The following is a 25,013-nucleotide window of genomic DNA, read 5'->3' as shown; positions in this document are numbered from 1 at the left end:
GGAATAACCGAAAGTATAATTAGATCAGCCTTGTGGCCTGAGACCACCTTAGTTGCTCTGCCAAGAAGCAGTGGTTTAAAACTTTCTATCCATCTGTTAAAAAAAAAAAGGCAGCTTCTGCTGTTCCCACAGCCTGGAAGCTTAGGAGTGCTTTAGTCACTGAGACAAAGCTGCTGAGTTGTTGGGCTATAGGCTGTTTCTTCTAGAGTTAAATTAACAGCTTCTACTTAATCACTGCAGGGTTTTTACTACATTTTTGTTCCCTGTCCTTGTGGGCAGGGTTCTGTGTTTGGCCCCAGGGATACAGAGATAAAAATTGCATTAAAGAGCTGCCTTCAAAGCACTGGTTATCTCAGGGTGGGGATGGTGGGTGTTGGCAGATACAGAATAAGAAATTAACCAGGTAGTAAGTACCCTGAAAAAGGGAAGCAAAGCGGCCTTGAGGGAACACAGAAGGGTACCCATGATTGATGATTTATTTAGAGATGCTTTATGTCAGAAAGTTGTCCCTGATTGAGCACTCAAGAATGAACATTGTAGTCCCTTGCTAGAGTATACTGTGGGACCATTTTACTGAGTAACTTCGGATGAAAATACTTCTGAGTGCTTATTTAAAATGTTTGTTTGGTTGTTTATTTGTGTGTGGGCATATGCATGCGTGTGTGTCCGCACGACTCTCCGTTGCCTGGGTGGCAGCAGTCTCCTTTGACTGCTCTCACTTGGCCAAGCTGTAGAAACTCGACGTGCCCTCTTCTAAGGAGCTCAAGCTGATCTCTTTGGGGTTGGAAAATGGAGCAACTACACTTAAAACAAAACACAAAGAAACAAATTTGTGAAATAAAAACAAATAGGCTTGATATGGGCGTCTCCACTATGAGTAATTCGTAGCAATTTAATATCTGTAGACTTTGTTCAAAGACAATTTTTCAATTTTGTTTCCTAAATAACTGAGGCTATTGAAGAAGCAACTTTCAAATAAGTGAGGTGTTTAACGAAGTGTGAAGCTATTGAAGCCAAACCTCTCCTTAGGAGGTGAACTCTCAGGGAGATGTTCAAGGCAATGCTTAACCCTGATACTCAGGATGTTGCAAACATAATCTGGCCACCTCTGAGCACACTCTCTTTATCCTTCCCTGTTTTCTCACCTTAATTTAGAACCTTCAAAATTTCTTGCCTAAACTACTATAATAGCCTCAAAATAAGTCGTGTGTGTGTGTGTGTGTGTGTATGTGTGTGTGTGTATGTGTGTGACAGAGACAGAGAGAGACAGAGAGAGGGACATTTAGGGACAGACAGGCAAGAAGGGAGAAAGATGAGAAGCATCAGTTCTTTGTTGCAGCTTCTTAGTCTCCTTAGATTTTCATTGATTGCTTTATCATATGTGCCTTGATGGGGTGAGGGCTACAGCAGAGCAAGTGACCCCTTGCTCAAGCCAGCGACCTTGGGCTCAAGCCAGAGACTCTAGGCTCAGGCCAGCAACCATGGGGTAGTAACTCTGACCCCACACTCAAGCTAGTGAGCCTTGGGGTTTTGAACCTGGGTCATTGCGTTCCAATCCAATGCTCTATCCATTGTGCCACTGCCTGGTCAGACAGTCATAATAGGGATGTTCGCCAAATAAGTTTGTAAATATGATATATATGTTTGCTCGCTTATAGTTTGCATTGGGTGTGGGGGACAGGCTGTAAGCAGGCAGGATCCTTATAGCCTAATGCTATTTCCCACACCCTTGACTGTTGCATGGTGGGGAGGGGGTGCACTCTCATGAAGAATCCTATTATGCCTCAGATAAGTGGCTTTGTATCAGAGACTTCCTTGTTTGTATATTGGATTAAAGGTTTTGATTTCTACACTATAAGGGAGAGCAGAGAAAGACCACTAGGAGAGGAGAAGCAGCCAGGATGGCAGGATGCTGAAGGAGAAGCCAGTTTGTGCAGAGTTTGTGCAGAGAGAAGGAGACGGGAAACAGAGGTGAATAAGGCTGGTGAGCTGGAAACCTTTGATCCTAGGAAACTCGGATAAGTCAGTGGCTTTGGGAGCCCTGAATGGAAAGGGAAGTGTTTTCTCACTGTGTGTATTTCTTGCCCGCTGGGTGCAAGCTAGAATTAAAGCTAATGGCCTACCAGTTTTTGGCTTTGTTGTTTCATTACCTTCTATCCGAATCAAATTCTAACCTGCATGGGCCAGGCAGCTGTTATGGTGGCCATGGCTACTGGCTTTACATTTGGCGTAGTCTGTGGCAGGATTTAATACAGATCAGTATGGAGCCACCACCACCTTTGAGCGGTGGAGTAGAAGACTGGCTGCTGTTATGGTTCCCCATGGCTGTCCTTTTGGGGGCTGTAGGCTGGCTGACTTTTACAGCCATGCGTGAGGAAACCGAGAGCTCATTGGAAGAGGCTGCCTGGGACCTGCAAACTGAGCAGTGAAAGGAGCTGGAGCAAATGTGGGAGGAAAAGATTCCCACCCTTGAGCTGGAGCAAGCACCAGAGGAGAAGGCCGACCTGGTTCATGAAATTCGCTTGGAAATTGAGCAGCCGCTGAAAGGAATCACAGGTTCATGAGTTGCAGATTGCCCTAGATGTTGTGAAGAGTCAGCAGTGGCAGGAGGCCGGGGCTGAGGCCAGGTTCGGGGCTGCAAGGCCTGCAGAGCAGAAGGCAGCAGCAGCCTGAGGCTCGAGCCCAGCGATGTTTTCAGTTCCTCTTTGGAGGATGAGAAAAATCAGGCTTGAGTCGTGATCTGCAGTCTCCAGAAGGCGAGAGCCCAGCAGCAAGGAGCACCTACTATGCCCCTGGTAGGTCTGCAATTTTGGGACATAGGGGTGAATGCTATCATGCTCTCCGGAGCAGAGATGGAAATGCTGACTGCCATTGCCATGTGCTCCTCCTTGGGACAGTGTAAGACCTACCAGGATGGCAGGGATGAGGGGGTGGCTGAGGCCCCATGTGCTTGGACTGATTCCTGGACTATGACCAGAGTGGGCACTGGCTCCTTTGTTGGATGGACTTAGGATTTTGGATGATGTGAAATACCCTGATGGGGTGGGGGGCTTTGCTGGAGGCCATTCCCCTGCCCTGGGAAGCTTTCTCCATGGCTAGAAAGAAGTCAGAAGACATTTTGCGCTTTTGGCAAAGTGCTCAGGTGAAGTGTATCTTTGTAATTATTGAAATTGTATGATTTGTCATGTTGTAAATTGTGTAATGTGCCTAATTTCCTTGTGCAGGAATACCTGTGCTTTAGATTGTGAAGCAAGCGAAAGGGGTGGAATGTTGGTCAAATAAGTTTGTAAATATGATATATATGTTTGCTCGCTTACAGTTCGCATTGGGTGTGAGGGACAGGCTGTAAGCAGGCAGGATCCTTATAGCCTAAGGCCAGGACCAGGAACTTACGGCCCTCAAGCCAGATGTGGCTCTTTTGATGGCTGCATCTGGCTCGAAGACAAGTTTTTAATGAAAAAAAAAAACACGTTAAAAATATAAAACATTCCCTTGTATTACAATCCATTCATTTCCTACTGCTCATGTTCATAGTTGCAGATGGCTGGAGCCAATCACAGCTGTCTTCCGGGACAACACCAAATTTTTATTGGATAACGCGTAAGGTACACGGGTCGTTGTATGGCTCTCACTGAATTACATTTTTTTTTCCACTGTGCGACCCACTTCAGTGCCTGCAGCCTATGGGCAGAGGCCAGGCAATGGTTCAGGTCCATAGTTTGCTCTGGCATGGGGCACTATGAGAGACCCAGGGGGACAGGCCTGTCATAAATCCATGAATTACATTTTAAAATATGTGGCGTTCATAGCTCTCTCAGCTAAAAAGGTTCCTGACCCCTGGCCTAAGGCTTAGTTTTAAAACTAAGTTTTTTCCCACACCCTTGACTGTTGCATAGTGGGGGGAGGGGTGCACTCTCTTGAGGAATCTTATTATACCTCAGATAAGTGGTTTGTTTTTTTTATCAGAGACTTCCTTGTTTGTATATTGGATTAAAGGTTTTGATTTCTACACTATACGAGAGAGCAGAGAAAGACCATGTGGAGGAGAGGAGAAGCAGCCAAGATGGCAGAGTGCTGAAGGAGAAAAGAGTTTGTGCCGAGAGAAGGAGATAGGGAACAGAGGTGGATAAGGCTGGTGAGGTACAAACCTTTGATTCTAGGAAACTTGGATAAATCAGTGGCTTTAGGAGCCCTGAATGGAAAGGAAGTGTTTTCCCACTGTGTGTATTTCTTGCCTGCCAGGTGCAAGCTAGGATTAAAGCTACTGGCCCACCAGTTCTTGGCTCTGTTGTTTCATTACCGTCTGTCCGAATCAAATGCAAACCTGATTCACACAGGCCCTGTGATGGTGGCCATGGCTACTGGCTTTACAAGGAATTATTTCTGATCCTGTTCATGCAATTCATTCTATACATGGCAGCCAGTGTGAATCTTACTTTAAAGTCTAAACTCAGATTATATTACTTCTTTTTAATTCTTTCAGGAATTTCCTGTTGCTTTTAGCAGAAACATTGGACTCATGGCCATAAAATCTTATATAATAACTCCTTCCCACTTCTGCAATCTACTGTCATGATATGTTTGCCCTTGCTCTCTACTTTCTAGTCTTGCTGATCTCCTTTTGGTTATTGGAATAACCAGTATTTGTCCTACTTCTGGACCTTGACACTTCCTGTTTCTTCTACCTTAAATGTACAGCATCTACCTCTTTTCCTAAGTCTTATAATCCAAGTCTTGACAAAATGTCACCTTGTCTAAGCAACCTGGGCTGAGCTCTCTATTAAGATCTTCTCACCTCACCCTCTTCCTCCAGTTGTATTTTCTTTACATCTCTTTGACTATTTCCTTCATTATGTTTTAATTTTTATATGAAGTTATTGTTCATTTATGTGTTTACATATTTACTCCCCATCTGCCCCAGAAGAACACTTCTCTTCTGCACTCCTGTGTCCCCGGCACTCACATGAGATTTAATAAATATTCATTGAAAACATAAACAACCTTACGAAATAATGTACTTTGTTGGAGAGAGCCTTCACCTTACACCGTCTGCATTGATCTGAGTAATACTACACCTGGAGTCATTCCTCACCAGACATACCAAGTAGAAGTATATTCCCTTTCTCTCTACTCTGCAATCACTATTTGTTGATGGCTCCCAAAATGAAGAAAGTTTCCAAGCCAGCATCAGAGTTCTTGACTAAGAAATAACAGTGTTCAGTGGCTCAGTGTCTGACAGATGTAACCTGGACTCTGTTGCAGGGCCCTCAGGGCTGAGCGGCTGCCAACAGCCTAAGCTTCTGGCTCACTGCCTGTGCACATTACTTCCAGCCTTATTGCCTCTGTACTGAATTTATATTTTAATACAGGACGCCAACAGTGCATTTGTGTAATAGGAGCATGAAGATGATTTTTCTTCTCCAGACCAAAAGCTTCATTTTTCCTTTCCACCTGCTAATTTAATTTCCTTTTCCTCTTGTACAACCCCAGCTTCCAACCCATGACAAATTTATCTTCTCTTGTAGTCACTTTACTTTCTTTGTGCTTGTCCTGCCACCTGCCTTTGGGATAGCCTTCTCACTCCTGTTTCTTTCTGCTAAGGTGTGGCATTTGGGGTACTGAAGAGGCAGAGCCTGAGGGCTAGGTGATGGAAGAAGAGGCCTAATTAGGTTTGTTTAAGGGGTTTTCTCCATACCATGTGCTGGGCTTTCTTACCTTACGATTTGGTCTTTAGTTGGTTCATACCATCATTAACGTGCACATGCATCTAGATGGTTATTTCATTTTTTCTTCTTTTAATCGATATTAGCAACTGCCAGCTTTCCCAGAGAAAGTCAGGAATCACTTTATAAAATTGGGCCAACCAAAGAATGGTACCTGTTGGGCGGATAAAATGTATTATGCTCACTTTGTTAAAGATGCCGTCGCCCAGGTGATATTAATGTGTGTTGGGGGCAGACAGGATCATTGTAGCCTGGGGCTTGGTTTTGGGATTAAGCCTCTCCCACCCGTCTTGATGTGGGGTGGTACAATCCAATCATGCCTCAGAGAAGTGACTGTATTAGAGACTTCCCTATTTTGTATATTGGAATAGAGGTTGTGAAGCTACACTATAAAATAGGGGTAGAACTGGAACTTGCTCTTGGTTCCTGGGATCATTAGAGGAGAGAGCAGAGCAGAGAGCAGAGAAAGGCCACGTGGAGGATGCCAGGAGAAGCAGCCAAGATGGCGGAGTGCTGAGTGAGATGCCAGTTTGTGTAGAGTTTGTATCTGGGATAAGGAAGGAGATGGGGAACTGAGGAGAATAAGGCTGGTGAGCTAGAAATCTTTGATTCTAGGAAACTCGGATAAGTCAGTGGCTTTGTGAGCACTGAATGTGACTGGGTTTTGGAGCCCAGTGTGTATTTTTACTTGCCCACCAAGTGCAAGCTAGGATTAAAGACTATGGCCCACCAGTTTGTAGCTCCGTTGTTTCTTTACCGACTGTCCGAATCCAATGCGAACCTGCATGGGCCAGGCTGCTGTGATAGTGGCTCTGGCTGTGGCTCCTGGCTTTACAGTACCTTACTGTATGTGCAGCACCACAGGCAGAGTTTGGGAACATGGTTGGTGCCCAATGAATGGTTGAAAATGAAGAAATATTCTGAGCATGACAGCTTATGGACAGCTTAGAGTACTGAGACAAATGGAGAGGCCAGTGGCTTTTCTAGTGGATGATGGAGGCTGGACCTGAGTGGTTCAGAGTGGAGATGCATAATAAGAGCATCATAGACCTAGAACCTCAGTCTAGTTGGAGAGACAAAACTGGCGATGCCGCAGACTAGATCCATGTCTCTGAACATGGTGAAGCTGATGGAGAAGAGAGTGTTAGATTCCTGGCACAGCTGGCTTCACGGAAAGGCGATTATTGCTGTCGAACTGATCCCTGGGCTCAGAACATCTCCACACTTGTTTAAATGCGCCATTGTCACTACTTTGAAATTCATAACAATTTCTGAACACGGGATTCTGCATTTCTATTTGGCACTCAGTCCCACAAATTATGCAGCCAGTCCTGCTTCCTGGTTTGCTGGCAGTTTTTCCATGCTGCATACCCATAGATGCTCATATAATTAGAAAAGATAGGAGAATAAAAGCCCCTGTGCATGTTGAAAAATCTGTTTAAAACTCTTAACTAAAATAATATAAACATTTGTGTTTATACCCTTACAATTCCCTTTATATCTACAGGGAACAATGGGAAAAGGACATGCTCTAAATTGGGGGAATTAAAGATCTGTTTTTTTTGACGTATGCCTATTATCATGTATTTGTTCATTCTCTCATGAAACACTTATTAAGTGTCTAATATGTCCTGGGAACTATGATAGACACAAGATAAAAACAACTAGATATGGTATTAGCCTATAGGAACAATCAAGCAAGGGATAAAAAAATAATTATTGTAATAGTGTTAAGCCAAATTCGGAGGGACCCAAAACATAAAAGACAGAAATAAGGTCCATAGTTTACACACCAAAGCTTTATTGTTTAGCTTGGCCAAGCGGCAGCAGCTCCGACAGAAATCTGAGGGAGAGCGCGCTGGCCCTTTGTTCTACTTAGTTTTTATAGTTTTGTAAGTGGGAAGTACAGAAGCAAAAATTGTAATTAGGAGCCCCTTACCACTATTGGTTATAGTCATATGTCCTTTAACATGATAGGACCACATTCAATTTGCAAGCCATACATTATTTTGGAGAAAACAAAATTTACAAGCCAACACAATGGTAGAAAGATGTCTCTTTACATATTAAAGGCATTCCTATATTATCTAGTGTTTATCTGCTATCTCTCTGTCCAGAGTCACACACGCATTTACATAGGAGAGGTAGTTTTGGTGGGGACAAATGCCTGCAAATGGCTCATTGCTATGAGAAAAGGTTTATTTTGGCTTTTCTCTCCCTGTACCTGGCTAGCCATTCACCCTTTTCCCCCACAGATGTGGTGGAATGTCTGGGGATCCATGTTTTCCTCTCCTTTGCATTTACAATACAATGCCAAGGGCCATCCTGGTCATGCCAATCACACAGTATAGAGACTACTCTCACAATTTCTCTGCACACCTTAACCCAAATTAATAAAATGTTCTCCAAGTCTCTTAAAATATTAATATTAATTCTATAGCCTTTGGTACTTTACAACACCTGTGGGTGAAATGGCTCAGTGGCTCCTCAATAGCTACCACTTATATAGAGCCTATTTTGTAGTGGCCATTCTTTTAAGGGTTTTATATAGTCATGTGTTGCTTAGTGAGGAGTAAACACTTCAAGGAATGCATTGTTAGGTCATGATGAACAAACAACATGAGATTAAATCAAATACAGAGAAAAATGATGCAATAGTAAACACAAGATGTATGAGGCTGCTGCCAAGATAACACTGCATACTGTTAAATAGTAGACTTTTTTTTATAAGTAGAAGGATTACACTCTAAAATAATGATACACAGTATAGTGTAGTATATAGTAAATATGTTCATTTGTTATCATTATCACATATTATGTGCTATACATAATTGTATATACTATAGTTTGATGTGATTGGCATCACAGTAAGTTTCTTTACACCAGCATCTCAGCAAACAGGTGAGTAATGCATTGTGATATAACTTTATGACAGTGATATTACTAGGCAATAGGAACTTTTTAGCTCCATTAGAATCTTATGGGACCTCTGTTGACTGTGAGGTCCACTGTGACTAAAACATCATTATGTGGTGCATGACTGTATTAACTTATTTAATTTACAAAAGCCATATGAAATTGTTGTTATTATTAGTATTCCCACTGTACTGACTAAGAATATGAGGCACAGATAGGCTACATAAATTACATAAGTTTCTATAGCTAGAAAATGGCAGAGCCAGAATTCAAAGCCAAGCCCCTTAATTCCATTGATTCTGCCCTTAGCTGCTGAGTGTAAGAAATGTTGGAGGGGCTGTGAAAGACGTAAGTGAAGTATTTGTAGGGTAGGATGCTGCTTGAAGGAGGAACTGGTCAGTCCTATCTTGGATGGGAGATAATGACAAAAGGTTTTATTGCTATAATCTTGCTTGAAATGTACTGTGAAGAATGAGGATGTGGCCCCTCGCCTGAGGAAGAGGATTTTCTGGGATGCTGTGGGAGGCTTGTCCAGGCAGAGGGCAGCATGTAGACAGAGAGTGCTCTAATAGAAAAGCCTGGATGAAGCAGCTTCCAGATCTCTGGGTCTGAGGAGCTGGGAGGTTTGGATGGCAAGTTGTTAAAAATTTCAAGCAAAAGCTTGGCATGATCAGGAGAGCACTTTAGAATGTTCTTTCTGACAACATAAATGACAGAATCCAAGGGTCAAAGTCCATAGTAGAGACAAGTAAAAGATAATTGCAGTGGTGTGTCGATGACCTTGGACATTTCCAAAGGTGACAGCTGCGTGTAGAAAAGAGGAAATAGAATAAGAAGTGTTCATTGGCATCTCCACAAGACTGAGGTGTTGACGGTAGTTGCGAAGTCAGAAGAGGGATGCAGCCTGCGATCTCACTGGCCAGAACGTTTCCTCTTGACCCTCACTGGAGTCCTTACTAGCCCTAACCAGCTTGCTCTAACACGACTTCTTCACTAGGACTGAGGAAGGAGGTATATGATGGAGAGTGAGTTAGAATAAAGAAATGATGATTGAGACAATGGGAAGTGCCAGTGGCAGAGGAGAAAGATAAAAAGAAACAAAAAAGGCTTCAGAAAACAAACTCAAGGACAAAATGAAACACTGAGCAAATTTTTATCTCATCTATGCCAAATGTAATGTAAACTCTTGAAAATAATGCCACACACATATTTATTTTAATGAGTAATCTTTTAAAAATAGAACTGGAATGAGAGATAGGTATCTCAGGACAAGACAGAGACAGATGACAGGGAAGTGAGGCAGTGAGACAGAGGCGAGTCATAACTCTAACCAGTGCTGGGATCGGGAAAGCTGGAAAATGAGGGGAAAGACATGCATGGGGGCAAATCACAAACTGTCAACAGAAAAGAAAAACAGAATCATTTAGTTAAATATTAATTGCTAAAAAGAACGGATAGGTGCATAATTTATGTAGATTTATACTATTAACACAACAAATAAACAATTTTTCAGAACACTGGTAACTCAGAAAATACATATTTATTGAATTCAACATGTATTTTTGGAGCACTGTGTGGCATGCTTTATGCTAGATATCAAAATACAAATCCAGTCTGTACAAATTAGTAACACACGCTTACATACCACACATACATGTGCTGCACTCAGGTACTTGAAATCTACTGTGAAGGCAAATTATAAGTAACCAGTTACATCTATTACAAGACTAGAGAGGTCACGAGGGTGGGGGATGAATGTTGTAGATCTTCAAGAACTTGTAGAATTCAAGAACTCATCAAGTTGGGTGTGAATCAGAAAAGTTTTTAAAAAAAGACAGTATTTTAGATTAGCTTGGAAGAATGAGAAGACTCTCAGAAGTCAGCTTTCATCCAGCAGAAGAAAAGGCATAGCAGTTAGCAAAGTCTGGGGGCAGTGAGCATCCTTATATCACAGAAGACATTGAATTGTAATGAAATATTGGTTGTAGTACAACATCAGAAGGCCAAGAAGAGTGGTTTTACTATCAACTAGTGTGTACTAATGATTTTTTTTGGCAAGGCAATGTGGTAACAAGGAGTGTGGTTTTTCAGAGGACGATCTACAAGGAGCAGGAAGGGCGGATAATTTAGATTATAAGAAAGGAAATTATATGAGAAGGGATGGCCCTACAGTTTATATAAAAATGGCTGAAGTATAAATAAAAAGATGATGGATTTGAGAGCCATTTCAAAAAAGAATTGGAAATTGATTGCAAATATGGATGTCAACAGTGAGCAGGGAGAAATTGGCAAGGTTGACAGCAGATTGGAGACTATATGTCCCAGAGGAAGGTGATGTTGCTAACAAAACCTATTTCCAGGTCTACTCCGGGAATAGATAAGCTTGTGAAATTTTCAACAAAATCTTCTCATTGAATAAATTTACCATTGTTGTATTTATTCTTATCAGTATGAAAGTATGAGAAAAACTATTTATGCTTTTGTAGTGTGTTCAAATCAAATAGTAACCTCATCAACACAAAGAAATACTCTGAAAAAAAAATTCTGCATTCATTTTTTACCAAAGAGTGGATAAGAAGATGATACATTATCTGCGCTAAGATTTCTCTATTACTGTCATTTCTGAGCTGTGTATAGTGCTAGATTTCCCAAAGAGAAATGAATAAGGTGCATAATACTTCACTCAGAAGAAAGGCCACCCACTGCCATAGGCTGTGTGAGTATAATTCTCACAGACAAGCCAAGATTGAGGAATGTATACAAGGGCAATTACACAGACTCGGCCTGTTTTTCCAGCTATTTAACTGTTCACATCAAGTGCTGTGTTTATTTGCAGGGAAGTGGAATGGACCCAGAGAACTCAAAATCAGTGGAGCTGCATGCCTTGCTTTGAGAAATGCAGATGGGACCAGTAAGGTTGCTTTCTGAGATGTGTACACCTGACTCATTAAAACCACATAAACCTCAGTGAAAGCCTGAGAATACAGAATGTAGGACGTGAAGTAGAAAATTATCTAAAGCAATGTCAGGAAACTCTGGCAAGATCGGAGCATGACAGAATGCCCAGATTGCTTTTTGATGCTGACCTGCTGGAAGAAGGAAAATAGTCCCAGGAGAAAAAGAGGGGGAAAAAATCACATCATTTTGAGATTTTAGGAAAATTAAAGGTCCCATTTGTCAAGTGATCATACTGATCACATTTCATAATATAATTCAGTTAGGAAAATTACTTATTAAGATTTCTGAAAAATAAAGCAGTGAACAAAGTTACTAGTTCACCTAATTAGTAAACACAGCCAGTTGCCATATTTGCTGCCCAATAACAGATACAGGCCTTAGTGGAGTTGCATACAGCCTTCCAGATCATTAAACCAATGACTTCTTCAGTGCACTAATTATGCTGAAAGAGTTCACAGAGCTTCTAAATGCGTCCTGTCCCCAAGGGAGTGTTGAGTCCCAGGGAAGCTCAGCAGAATGAAGAACCAGAGTATGACTATTCCTGAAACCCAAAATGCTGGCAGTCCGGCTCATCACTATTCTATAGCAACATATATTTCTTCCTCTTAATTCACCTTTTACTTGCCTGCCCAAGTTGGTAGCCTGCCTCTAACATGGCTTCCATATAAACTGCAGTGAAGGTTAACCTTAGTGAAGGTTACATTAAGTCTTGTGTATTCTGTCCTTAAAACAACACCTTGGCATGGAAGTCAACAATACTTATTGAACATCAACAGCAGGAGAGCCAACTGACTGTGTTATCAAGGAGCTCAGTCTAATGAAAAAGTATGTTAGAGCAGGTACATGCATTTGTAAATGTAAGGGAATGTGGTAATAATGTTCACTAAAAAACAAAAAAAAACGAGGTTTTGGTGGCTTACAAGGAAGGAGGAATTATATTTAATTGTGACTGTGTTTTGGATGAAATTAGAGTGGACAAGCAGAAACTGATGGGATTTAAGGGGACCTAATGTAATACACCCTTCTGCCATGCAAAGGGAGGCATGGAGGTGGGAGAGAAGAGGGCTATGACTGTCCTGTAGCTGGAGTTGGGCTTGGAAACAGGTGGGAGGTACCAGGAAGGAAAGATTGACTGGGACTTTTGTGGAGGACTTTGAATGACACTGTGAGTATTTGACATTTAATTTGGTAGGCAGAAGGGAGCCACGAGATGTTTGTGCATAAGAGTGACATGATTAAAACGGTTTTACGGATATTAATTTGGTAGTTATCTTTGGTTAGATTCATGTCCCAGGAGGCTGAGACTTGGTTAATAGTCTTTTATTATAATTGTGTCATCAGACAAGTAGTTGGTCAGTAATTTTTAAAAAATCTTATAAATATTTAAATTTTCCTGAGGTCCCCCTGGTATCTGTTTAAAATGCTCCAAAGGATTGGCAACAAAGCATTATTAACTTGGTTTTGTACTCTGGGGAAGGGGCTGGGCCCACTGGCCTCTTGCCAACAATCAGCTGTGGAAAGAATTATGGCCAGATTTATGGCTTCCTGTTCTGGCCCTGGCATTGCATTGCTGTGTAACTTTGAGCAAGTCAGCCACCACTTTGGGCTTCAGTTTTCATTTGTGTGAAATAAGGGTTTGGGCTCTGTGACTTCTAGAACCATTTTCATATTTCACATTCAGGTTTTTATAGAAGAAAAAAAAGGCAATTGCAGTGGATAAAAGAGTTAATACCCATCTGAATTTTCTCTGCCTATTTTACTGACTCACCAAGAATTCTAGAGAGAAGGATGAGTTCACTTCATGCATGGATTTAATGGAGCATGAGCTTGTTTCATTTCTTGCAACAGTTTAAATGCCATCTTTAATGTTTTCTTGTCATGCTCCTGTTGATGTTTTTTCTTGTTTCCAAGAAACTAAACTGTTGCAGATGTCTGCTCCCATGTCTTACAATGAATTAAGGCTACATTTAAGATACATTTTCTTCTTTATATTTAAAAAGACTTAGAATACCAATTTAAATAAATTAGGTGTGGTATTATATTGGTATATCTTAGTTATATCTGCCAGGTACTCTCTTAAATCAGCTAGCTGTGCTGTGTAATATTTTGTAAACAAAAGTGCATGAGAGTTAAGAACAATCAAAAGCTACTGTAATTTAATTAATTAATTATAATAGAACATAGAGAATATTAGGCAACCAATGGTAGTGTTTCCAAGACTAATTTATAGCTCAAAGGTTGTTTAATATTTTTCACTAGGACTATATGGTTAATAATTCTTTTATATTTTATGCTCTGTCTCTATGTATCTCTCTCTTTATTTATCAATACATTTTTCCCCTTGAGGGTATCCAAGTAGCTTTATAAGAGGCTTGTGAGGATAACATGTATTGTGAGGATAATATGTATTACAGTGAGAATCTTCTTGATCTCTACAGTAATTGTCAGAGATTACATCCACATCAATTTGGTCAGAAATTTGTGGAGAACGTGTGAATCACAAATTCTTAACTTTAGCCAGTTGCCATTTCCTTGATTCCAATAAAAGAATCATCAACTAATTTTGGATTTACTCTTTTATGTTTAAAAAAGTATTTAGCAGACTGATTCTGTCATCTGGGGACTGGGGCTATCACTCTTAGAAGAAACATTCCCCTTTAATTTTTCCCCTTCTTGTTTTATGGCAAAAAAAAAAAAAAAAAAAAGAACAGGTGAATTAGAATGGTGAATAAGTGAGGTAAAGAAATGACATTACATAAATTAGAAAAAAATATCTAGAGATAAGCTAATGTGAACCATTTCTGAGCTGTGAACGGGTATTTTGTGATTGTAGATTTTGGAAAAATTGTTTTTTTCCCCTGCTGCCACCCTCCAGGGACACACATATACCATAACCACCACCCTAGTGTTTTTGCTCAGATTGCTGTTGAATAAAAAAAAATTTGGATTTGCTTGTTACTTTGAGTTAATTTGTTTACATGGATGCGTGTATTTATTTACTCATGGTTCTGCATCTTCTCCAGTTCATATGTCCATGTGGCTATAGCATGATTGTCTGTCTTACCCTTTTCTCTTTTAGAAAACACAAAATACATGTGTGTTTCAAGCTGCAAATAATGAACCATTTATTAAATAACTTGTTTTTCAACATTTATGGCTTAACTCATAATCCTTATTTTAGTTAGTGATACAATATTAAGAAAATATGTTAATTAAAAGATAACTTACCTGACTATTCACCTGAATCTGCCAAGAAAACCTTGGCGTGGATAATACAACACAGGAAGTCTGTAAGGAGTCTGAAGATACAAATTCCAGCTGGAAAAACTCAGTACAAAATCAAAATAAACTGACTCATAGCACTGTGGACTTGCTTATCATAAAAGGGATGATAGAAATATATTTAAGATTTAGTGTGATTCATTTTTTTGTAGCTAGAAATACAACTTTGATAATTGCATTTAATTTAGCGTCTCTCTCACAATATATTCAAATGCATAAAGTTCCCTCTCCTTTCATAACCTGCAGGTCAGTACTTAGAACTTTCTGCACTCACAGAAATGTTCTCTATCTGCTCTGACTCATGTGGCAGCCACTAGCTGCGTGTGGCTGGGAGGCACTCAAGACATGGCTAATGTGACTGAGAAACTATTTAATTTTATTTAATTTTTAAAATGTAAGTTAAAATTTAAAGAGCTATCATTGATTAATAATGACCATTTGGGACCAAGCAGCTGGAGAATGAACATTGTATCAGCAGAAGAAAGATAAAAATCATCTCGAATTTTCAAATTTGAGTAAAAATTCAGTGTCTAAATTTTTGAAAATTTTTTATTTTAAAAGATAATAGCTAGAAATTGTTACAATAAATAAATTTAGGCCTGACCTGTGGTGGTGTAGTGGGATAAAGCGTCGACCTAGAATGCTGAGGTCACCTGTTTGATACCCTGGGCTTCCCTAGTCAAGGCACATATGGGAGTTGATGCTTCCTGCTCCTCCCTTTCTCTCTCTCTCTCTCTCTCTCTCTCTCCTCTCTAAAAATTAAATAAATAAAATTTAAAATAAATAAATAAATTTATTTGAATACAATATATCAAATAATTTTTTAAATTTCAGACATTTTTATAGTAACATAAAATTTAACAAACTCTTTACAGATTTTTTTTTCAGAAAATTTACCATCAATACTTTAAAAGTAAAGCAAAAGGCATTTAAAACAATCTATCAGAGGCTATTTTATGTGGGGTGCCCTTGCTGATATTTTTTCTGAGAGATACATAGATAAGATCGCTTTGTTTGTGGAACTAATGTTTGCCATATTTTCTCCCAAAGATATATACCAGATTGGCCACATACTCCCAACTATTCTAGAATTGGTTTATGAAAAATGACTTAATCATTTGGAAATATTTTTATTAGTTGTTTTTATGACTCTCAGCTTACAAACTTGTCACAAGGTTTGTTTTTAGAGATTTTAAATTGACCATTATGGCTGTTGACATTTCAGATAATTTCCTAAGACTGTGTTGATGATTCATAATCTATTCTGTGCCTTCAAAAACTAGCTGCTGCAACAAATGGCCAAACAATCCCTCTGGGAGAGAAAGGTAGATTTCCTTTGGGATCTCTTGGAAGCCATTGACTGGGAAACAAAAACATTTTCCTAAGACTGGCTCGGGAGGAAACCAATGTCATTAATAGTAATACATTCGTTCTTGTTTTTCTTTCTTTACTCTGATCTTCCATGGTTTTAAGTTAAACACATTATAAGGAAACATTTGCAATTTATGATTTTCTAGCATATTAAACTATAGTCAAAATATTTATTTGCAACATTCCATCATCTCAATGAGTATTGATTTTTTTTTTCATTTGTAGCAAATAAGTTTAGTATTGCTCTTGGTATAAACCTCTTATTTGAAGGTCATTATTTTTTTATTCATGGTTTTCTTGATAGCAGCTTAAGTTTTTTCTAATTTTAGGAAGGTATATGTTACTTATTTTGCTTACTTTTTTCTCACAAGGACTCATGCTTTAAATAAGCAATTTTCAACTTTTTTTTTTATCTCAGGGCACACATAAACTACTAAAATTCTGCAGCATGCCAAAATAGTATATTTTTCCAATCTGACAAAAATAAGTAGGTATAATTTTGATTAATTCTTCCTGGATGGTTGTGTTGGCTGTTTCATTTTTTATTTGACAATATAAGGGAAGAGAGTTCAGTGCCTTTGACTAAATAATCAGGTATTACATGTTTATTTTATTTTATTTTTAGGTATTACATGTTTTAAAAATTTATGTGGCACACCAATGTGATGGAGCACACTGGTTGAAAATTTCTGATTTAAATTATTCAAGCAGTTGGCTATGCTTTTTTTTTTTCCAGATTAGATTTTTAAAAAAATCTGTTGCCTGTTCAACCAAAGAAATCATTCCAAGAGAAGTCATTCAGCAATTGTCTGAATTCCTCTGCTGTCTCCCGGAGGTTTGTTGATGTACCTGACTCTAGTCTCTTTCTCCTTTATGTGGTGCTTGCTTCTCTTCCTGTCTGGTATTGTTCTCAGCTTCTGTCATTTGCATAGCTGGAACTTTAGACAGTGAAATTATTCTTACTAACTTGAGCCTGGCCTGCCTAGGTAAGTAAGCTTTCTGCAGCCTGTGCTTATTGGAACAGGCTGAATTCTTCACCTCCCAGATAACCTTACTACATAACACGCTTTTCTTAGTAGAGACTGTTTTTGGTTCTTGTCTCCAGATATGAGAATGTCACTTATGAGCCTTATGAGCCCTGGCCGGTTGGCTCAGCGGTAGAGCGTCGGCCTGGCGTGCGGGGGACCCGGGTTCGATTTCCGGCCAGAGCACATAGGAGAAGCGCCCATTTGCTTCTCCACCCCCCCCCCCCCTCCTTCCTCCCTGTCTCTCTCTTCCCCTCCCGCAGCCAAGGCTCCATTGGAGCAAAGATGGCCCGGGCGCTGGGGATGGCTCCTTGGCCTCTGCCCCAGGCACTAGAGTGGCTCTGGTCGCGGCAGAGCGACGCCCCGGAGGGGCAGAGCATTGCCCCCTGGTGGGCAGAGCATCGCCCCTGGTGGGCGTGCCGGGTGGATCCCGGTCGGATCCCGGTCGGGCGCATACGGGAGTCTGTCTGACTGTCTCTCCCCATTTTCAGCTTCAGAAAAATACAAAAATAATAATAATAATAATAATAACCTTATGAGCCACTCAGCTGGGAACCCCTCCCCACAAAACCTCTCTGTTATTCTTGTTATGATTAATAAGTTTTGTACCAGAAATTCATGCGAAAATGCATTAGATTTTGCCTTTCAACAGTAGTCATTGAGCATCCAAGCTGTGCAGAACAACTTATTGGTGTGTGGCTGTAATGTTACATATAATAAGTTTGTATAAATATGTACATAAAGAAAGGAGTTAGAGGATAATGCAAATAAAAGTTTTAAATATATGTTAAATTAATATGTAAAATGTGTAGTTGTGGAATAATATCACAGGGAAGAATCTTAGAGATATTTTAAGTTAAATTTTTACTTTTTTAAGAAATTAACTTGTTTGGGTCCTGATGTAACTAAAATTTTGTCTAAGAAACTGGATGTAGTCTTTTAATTACTTAGTGAGATCAAAATACTTTGCAGAACATTATATGATATAAATGACTGCTATTGCTGTATAAGCAATTTTTGGACTCTATAATTATTTTTTTCTTTATTTTTCAATTTAATTGCAATGGTGAAGGACATGGCTGAGTTGTGGAATATCTTGTTGCTCTATCTCTCTCTTTTTTGATAAGTGTGCTAAACAGGAGAATCTAATTAGTTCCTTACACATGAACTGTATTCCCACACTGAGGTTGAGCTAATGTAATTAGGTTGGCAAACAACATCTTGAAGTTCCTCAAAATTAGACTTCAAGAATAGCAAAATGTCGATAGACATTACCTTTTTAATTAGCAAATACTTTTCAAATTAAAAAAGAACATTTTATTTAGAGACTTATCTTTTATTACACAAAGAAAATAATAATTTTGATTTAAGAAAAGAGCCATGTAACAAGTTTTAAAATAGTCAATGAAAGGTTATTTGAAGCATGGGAATCCTTAGATAAAAGCCTTTCAGCAAATTGTATATCAAGTTTTTACTAGACAACTCTCTTTGAATCAAATATGCATAACTAATCCCTTTATCTCCAACTCGTTCACATCTTATTTCACATTGCTGGCTTCAGTATCTGTACCCTCACTGCTTCAAAAAAGGCTTGACTCTGTTAAAACACTGAAGAAATCAATCTCCATTTCAGACTTTATCAGACTTGAATAATTATAGTTGAAAAAGGCTTCAAAATTCAATAGTTTTTTTTAACTTTTCTAAAAAAAGATTTTTTTTGATAGTGTATACCAAAAATTCAGAAATTGAAAAATGCTGAAAGTTAAAGAAGGCAAGAGTTGTTTGAGAAGATTTTCTTTTTTAGAGATAAAGGAAAAGAAAAAAAATGCATATCTTTAGAATAAATTATGTTTCTTAGTTACTTAGGAGCCATGCCTGGGAAAGGGAACAAAGGCAGAGTCACGTCAAATGTACTTGAGAAACTTAGCTGTTTTGGAAGGTATTACCAAGTCTACACAGACAAGGAGAAAGTATTTTCAGGGAGACACTTAAATGGCTGATATTCTCTCTAAAGTGTGAGGAAGATTTTCAAGGCATGAAGTTAATGTTTCCCCCTGTTGGCATCATGAACAGTGAACAGTAATCTTCTTAAAGTAATAAATTTGAAGCTTTTGAATCCTTAAGTGTAATTATTCACACTCTTACCTGCTTTTCTTTAATTTGGGTGTAAGTCTGCATTATTTAAGTAGATAAAACCAAAGGTCATTTCAAAATAAAGCTGGGTATAATGTAAAAGAAAAAACAATCAAAATCTATATTAAATATGTATGGATGGCACTGTTCTGCATTTTCTCTAAAATCAAGTAGTCGTATATTTCTTTCAGGAAAATTCTACAGGCCTTTCATAAGTAGATTCTCACTCCTCACCCTTTTTGGGGGGTGCAGTAATCCATTTTAACATCATCCTTATTTAATATTATCATCCTTCAGAATGTCTTCTGTTCCACAGAAAGACTTGCAATCCTTTGTAAGATCTATTTATTACCTCTGCAAGGACATGTCCTAGTAGACATCAGTCTTCTTTAGAAGTTCTCTTCTTGCATGTTTCCCTATTGTAGGAGCAATATTCTTCTGACATGCTTTGCTTGTTAAACTTTTTTTTTTTTAAATAAGTGAGATGCAGGGAGGCAGAGAGACAGATTCCACATGTGCCCAGACTGGGATCCACCCATCAAGCCCCCTATCTGGGTGATACTCTGCCCTTCTGGGGTCACTGGTCCACCCATCCAGAGATGCTGCTCAGTTGCTCAGCAACCAAGCTATTTTAATGTCTGAGGCGAGGCCGTGGAGCTATCCTCAGCCTCCAAGACCAACTTTGTTGGAACCATTAGAGCTATGGCTGTGGGAAAAGGAAGGGGGAGAGAGAGAGAGAGAGAGAGAGAGAGAGGGAAAGAAGAGAGAGGCGTGGAGAAGCAGATGGTTGCTTCTCCTTTGTGACCTGACCAGGAATCAAACTTGGGACTTCCATGAGCCAGGTCTACACTCTTCGGCTGAGCCAACCAGCTAGGGGGTAAATTTTCTTTCAAGTGCCTTAAACCTCTTGGCTTTGTTACTCCAACTAACATTGTATGCAAATATTAGAGTTACCTGAGGTTGGGGAGGGAAACTCTTGGGAGCAATGAGATTTGATAGATATAGTAAAAACATGAAGGCCAAGAAGAGAGATGGTTTGGTGAAAGTTGTCCAGATTGGACCTTCAGAGAAAATTCCAAGATAAAAACCAGTAGGTAAGTTGCCTTCTCAGGACATGAAGGTATGACAAGATATCTTGGCCTTCTCAATGATCTTTCTGATTGGTAACTGAATTGAGAGTTTTAGATATGAATAATTTGGGAAAGACAAGTCCATTCTGGTTATTTTAAATCAAATATGTGGTTCAAATTATTATTATTAACAACTCTCTATTGAATGATCACTGAGTAAGGGATATCCTGTCAACCAAGTATGTAGAGAATTCATACATGCAGAGAGTACAGAATCCTGGTTTGGAAAAAATATTGTTTATGATACTATTCATATATCTTTTCTAAGTGTAGATTCTGTACATCTTTGGGGTTTAAATTTCTTTTTTCCTCCCTCTTATTTATATTGGTACTTAACTTTCCTGAAAAGTCCAAAACAACAAAAGTTTTTGTGCTTGGCACGTAGGTACTTATTTGTGTATTTATATGTATGCACAGGGTGTGGGGGAAGAGCAAGTATTTCTGTGAATTTGTGTGTATATGTGAGAAAGAGAGAGGTGCTATCAAAAGCAAGGATTTTACTTTTCTCTTAGCACTTCACAAAAGTTGGTTTTTATCCCAGAGTTGTTTTGGAAGTATAGTATCTTTTGATAAGTCAGTAAGTAGAGATATTTGTAGTTACCTATATCCATAGTTACAAAATAAATGCAGTCTAACTAGGAGTAAAATCCTCTCTAGAATGACAGTTATTGACTCGAAGTTACTTTTCAACATGCCTTCTGAATAGGTGAAAATCACCCCATAAACTTCTGGTCATGGTTTTTCTTGAATTATATATTAAAATTAAGTTGTGGTACAAAAGCCTTGAAAATTATGTCTTTATAATTTACAATTTCAAGATGTGGTTTAGAATGATTTTTGTTTCATAATGAACTTTAATATTTTTCTCCTTTCTGAAACTTACAAAATTTGATCTGGGAGCAGATTCTCTACAGCTGGGTTATAAACCCCCAGAAAATGGTTTTTATAATAGAAATGCTGTCATAAACTTTAAATCTACTGGTGTTAGGAGACAGCCTTCAATCTTCATGATATGCTGACAACATAGAAGTTTGTTTTCAGAGGCATCTGCAATGTCTATCATGAGCATTTCAGATTGTAGGAAATAAAGTTTCTTTCTCCTAAAGGGAAAAAAAATCATTTTGCTGAGGGCAGCATCATTAGAAATGGGTTTAGTATGCTGTACATAACACTAGTACTTCTTGAATTTTTGCTAGATATTTTGGTTACAATATGGGGCTTCCCAAATGGTGTGCAAACATTTGTTCTGCACAACCCCCCCCCCCCCATACACACACACACACACCCAGAATGTCTGTGAAACAGCTATGAAATTTCTAAGACTAGGATAAAGAATTTCATCTTGCTTCCCTTTCAAAAATTTTGGTGTATTCTATCTAGTCTTAATGAAAAATGCCTGAAGTCACTGTGAATTTATTTTATCAGAAAGGATGCTTTTGTCAACGGTCTATATATACCCATTCAGAGAATGACTGTAACTCAGTGCCACAGAACAGAAGGGCCTTGGTTTACTTTAGCTCTGTCATTTTATGCTTCATGTTCAGGTGAAGGTCAGAGAATTCAGTCCATCAACCATTAGCTATTTGAATACCAGATGGGGGCCTAAGTATTTGCTTGATCTAAGAAGCTCAGTGAGGCAGAATTTTCTTATAGTTGACTAAGGCTCCTACTGGCTAGTCTTTCTCTCTTGGGATTAAGAGCCACGTGAAAGAGGCTCAGACATTTGTGCTTCTTTAATAATGTGGGTTCACTAGGTACACAAGTAGGATTTTTGACAAATACGGAGGATTCCCTTGAGGGATGTTTTTCTAGTTGTTGTCATTTAAAGAAGAGTTGGGATGAGACTACTTTTGGTACCTGCTCTCAGAATACAGTTAGTATCTGCTCTCAGAATACAGTTAGTACCTGCTCTCAGAATACAGTTAGTATCTGCTCTCAGAATACAGTTAGTACCTGCTCTCAGAATACAGTTAGTATCTGCTCTCAGAATACAGTTAGTATCTGCTCTCAGAATACAGTTAGTATCTGCTCTCAGAATACAGTTAGTATCTGCTCTCAGAATACAGTTAGTACCTGCTCTCAGAATACAGTTAGTATCTGCTCTCAGAATACAGTTAGTACCTGCTCTCAGAATACAGTTAGTATCTGCTCTAATTGCTTCAAGAAAATTTCTTCGGTGGCCAGAAGTGTGTTTGCTGCATTTACAGTAGTTTTTACTTTTATACAATGAAAGATTTGTATAATTATAAAATGAAAGATTTGTATTTGGGAGCTAAAATCTGAGAAATAGGGGCCAGATAATAGAAACCTTGTAGGATATACTTTAAGGACTAGTTTTTACTGTTCGAGACACACAGCCTTTGAAGGGGTGGGGTGTGAGCTAAGGATTGGCAGGGGTGAACTTTGGTGACCCTTTGGCTAAAATAGATATCTTTCTAATTGACTGATTATATAAACATCTTTTTGTAGACTCCATTTAAAAACTGCCCTGGAGTGCTTATTGGCTGTTCATATACTACTCTCCGTGGTTTGGCACCTGCCAGCTTTCTTGGCTTTCTCTGGGTCTAAGCTCACCTGCAGCGACTTTGTCCTTCTTTTAGCATTTCTAATGTACTCCTCCTCAGGAGGTTAGATTTCCTGTAGTATGTATGCTCTTAGCCACATGTACGTGACCTTCATTCATATTATTGACAAGCTAGCTGTTTCCAATCAATATGATAGGAGTGGGATAATTTGTAAATTCCTGGAAAGAGGAATTTTGTAGCCCAGAGGCTCACACATGGAAGGAACTTTAGAAGTATCTAATTCAAACACTTATTTTAGCATTCAAAGATGGACACAGAGGTTTTATGTGGACAACTGCAGTGACAGGCAGGAAAATTACCAGCGATGAAGGAAGCCCAGTCCTCTAAACTTTTAAAAACAGTTTCTCTGAGAAAAGGATTTCTGGTATGGACTATCAGGTGAAGAAAATTAAACTTTACAACAAAAAGAAACTACTGATTTCTTTTTTTTTTTTTTTTTAAGAAATGCTCATTTAGCAGTACAGTGTTTATAAGAAAAGAGTATAGATTGGCCTGGTTTTTCTCCCTTATTATTATTATTGAGTTTCTTGAAGTGGCACTGTTAACAAAATTATACAGGTTTTAGATGCCCAATTCTACAGTGTATTATGTATTCAACTGAAGTCAAGTCTCCATCCATCACCGTTTCCCCCGTACCCCCCTCCAACACCTCCATCCTCTCCCCCAGCAGTCGCTGCACCATTGTTCATGTCTATAAGTTTTTTCTCTTTATTTTCTTTTATGCTCAGTCCTCCACCCTTCTCACCCAACCCTTCACCCTGAGGCTGTCAGCGTGCTCTCTGTGAGTCTGTCTCTGTTTGGCTTGTTAGTTCATTTTGTTCATTAGCTATTACATATGAATAATCACATGGTATTTGTCTTTCTCTGACTGGCTTGTTTCACTTAGCTTATTGCTTTCCAGGTGCATCCATATTGTCTCAAAGAGTAAGATTTTCTGCCTTTTTTGTGGCTGAGTAGTATTCCATTGTGTAAGTTTTTTTTTTAATCTACTCATCTACTTACGGACACTTTGGTTGTTTTCAAATCTTGGTTATGGTAAATAATGCTGTAACAAATACAGGGGTGCATACATTATTTTGAATTAGTATTTCGGCTTCTTCAGAGAAATTCTTGTAAGTGGAATTGCTGGTTTATAATGCAGTTCCATTTTTAATTTTTTGAGGAATCTCCATACTGTTTTCCACAGTGGCTGCACCAGTCTGCATTCCCACCAGCAGTGCAGGAGGGTTCCCTTTTCTCCACATCCTCGCCAGCACTTATTCTGTGTTGTTTTGTTGATGAGCGCCATTCTGACTGGTGTGAGGTGATATCTCATTGTGGTTTTAATTTCCATTTCTCTAATGATTAGTGACATTGAATATTTTTTCATCTATTGGCCATCTGTATGTCCTCTTTGGAGAAGTGTCTATTTAGATTCTTTGCCCATTTTTTAATTGAATGAATTGTTTGTTTTTTGGTGTTGTGTTTTATAAGTCCCTTATAAATTTTGGATATTAAACCATTATCAGATGTATTGGTGAATATGAATATGTTCTCCCATTCAGTGGGTTGTCTTTATTTTGTTGATGGCTTAAGGGAAACAAAAGAAAAAAATCCCTAGCGTGCGGAGGACCCGGGTTCGATTCCCGGCCAGGGCACACAGGAGAAGCGCCCATTTGCTTCTCCACCCCTCCGCGGCGCTTTCCTCTCTGTCTCTCTCCTCCCCTCCCGCAGCCGAGGCTCCATTGGAGCAAAGATGGCCCGGGCGCTGGGGATGGCTCTGTGGCCTCTGCCCCAGGCGCTAGAGTGGCTCTGGTCGCAACATGGCGACGCCCCGGAGGGGCAGAGCATCGCCCCCTGGTGGGCAGAGCGTCGCCCCTGGTGGGCGTGCCGGGTGGATCCCGGTCGGGC

General features: G+C 39.3%; 1 protein-coding gene and 1 non-coding gene across 5 annotated transcripts in view; one reads left to right on the top strand and one right to left on the bottom strand.

Moving 5' to 3' along the window:
- Nucleotides 1–25,013, top strand: part of NLGN1 (neuroligin 1) — a 999,306-nt gene that overhangs the window by 222,456 nt on the left and 751,837 nt on the right. The window lies entirely within an intron of this gene.
- LOC136312393 (small nucleolar RNA SNORA42/SNORA80 family) lies at nt 3,652–3,779 on the bottom strand. Its single transcript, XR_010726983.1, has one exon. It is a non-coding gene; the product is annotated as a small nucleolar RNA SNORA42/SNORA80 family (small nucleolar RNA).

The sequence above is a fragment of the Saccopteryx bilineata genome, chromosome 8 (genome assembly GCF_036850765.1).
Source record: "Saccopteryx bilineata isolate mSacBil1 chromosome 8, mSacBil1_pri_phased_curated, whole genome shotgun sequence".
Taxonomy (NCBI): Eukaryota; Metazoa; Chordata; class Mammalia; order Chiroptera; family Emballonuridae; genus Saccopteryx; species Saccopteryx bilineata.
The sequence above is the reverse complement of the archived record's forward strand: the minus strand, read 5'-3'. Positions and strand labels throughout refer to the sequence as shown.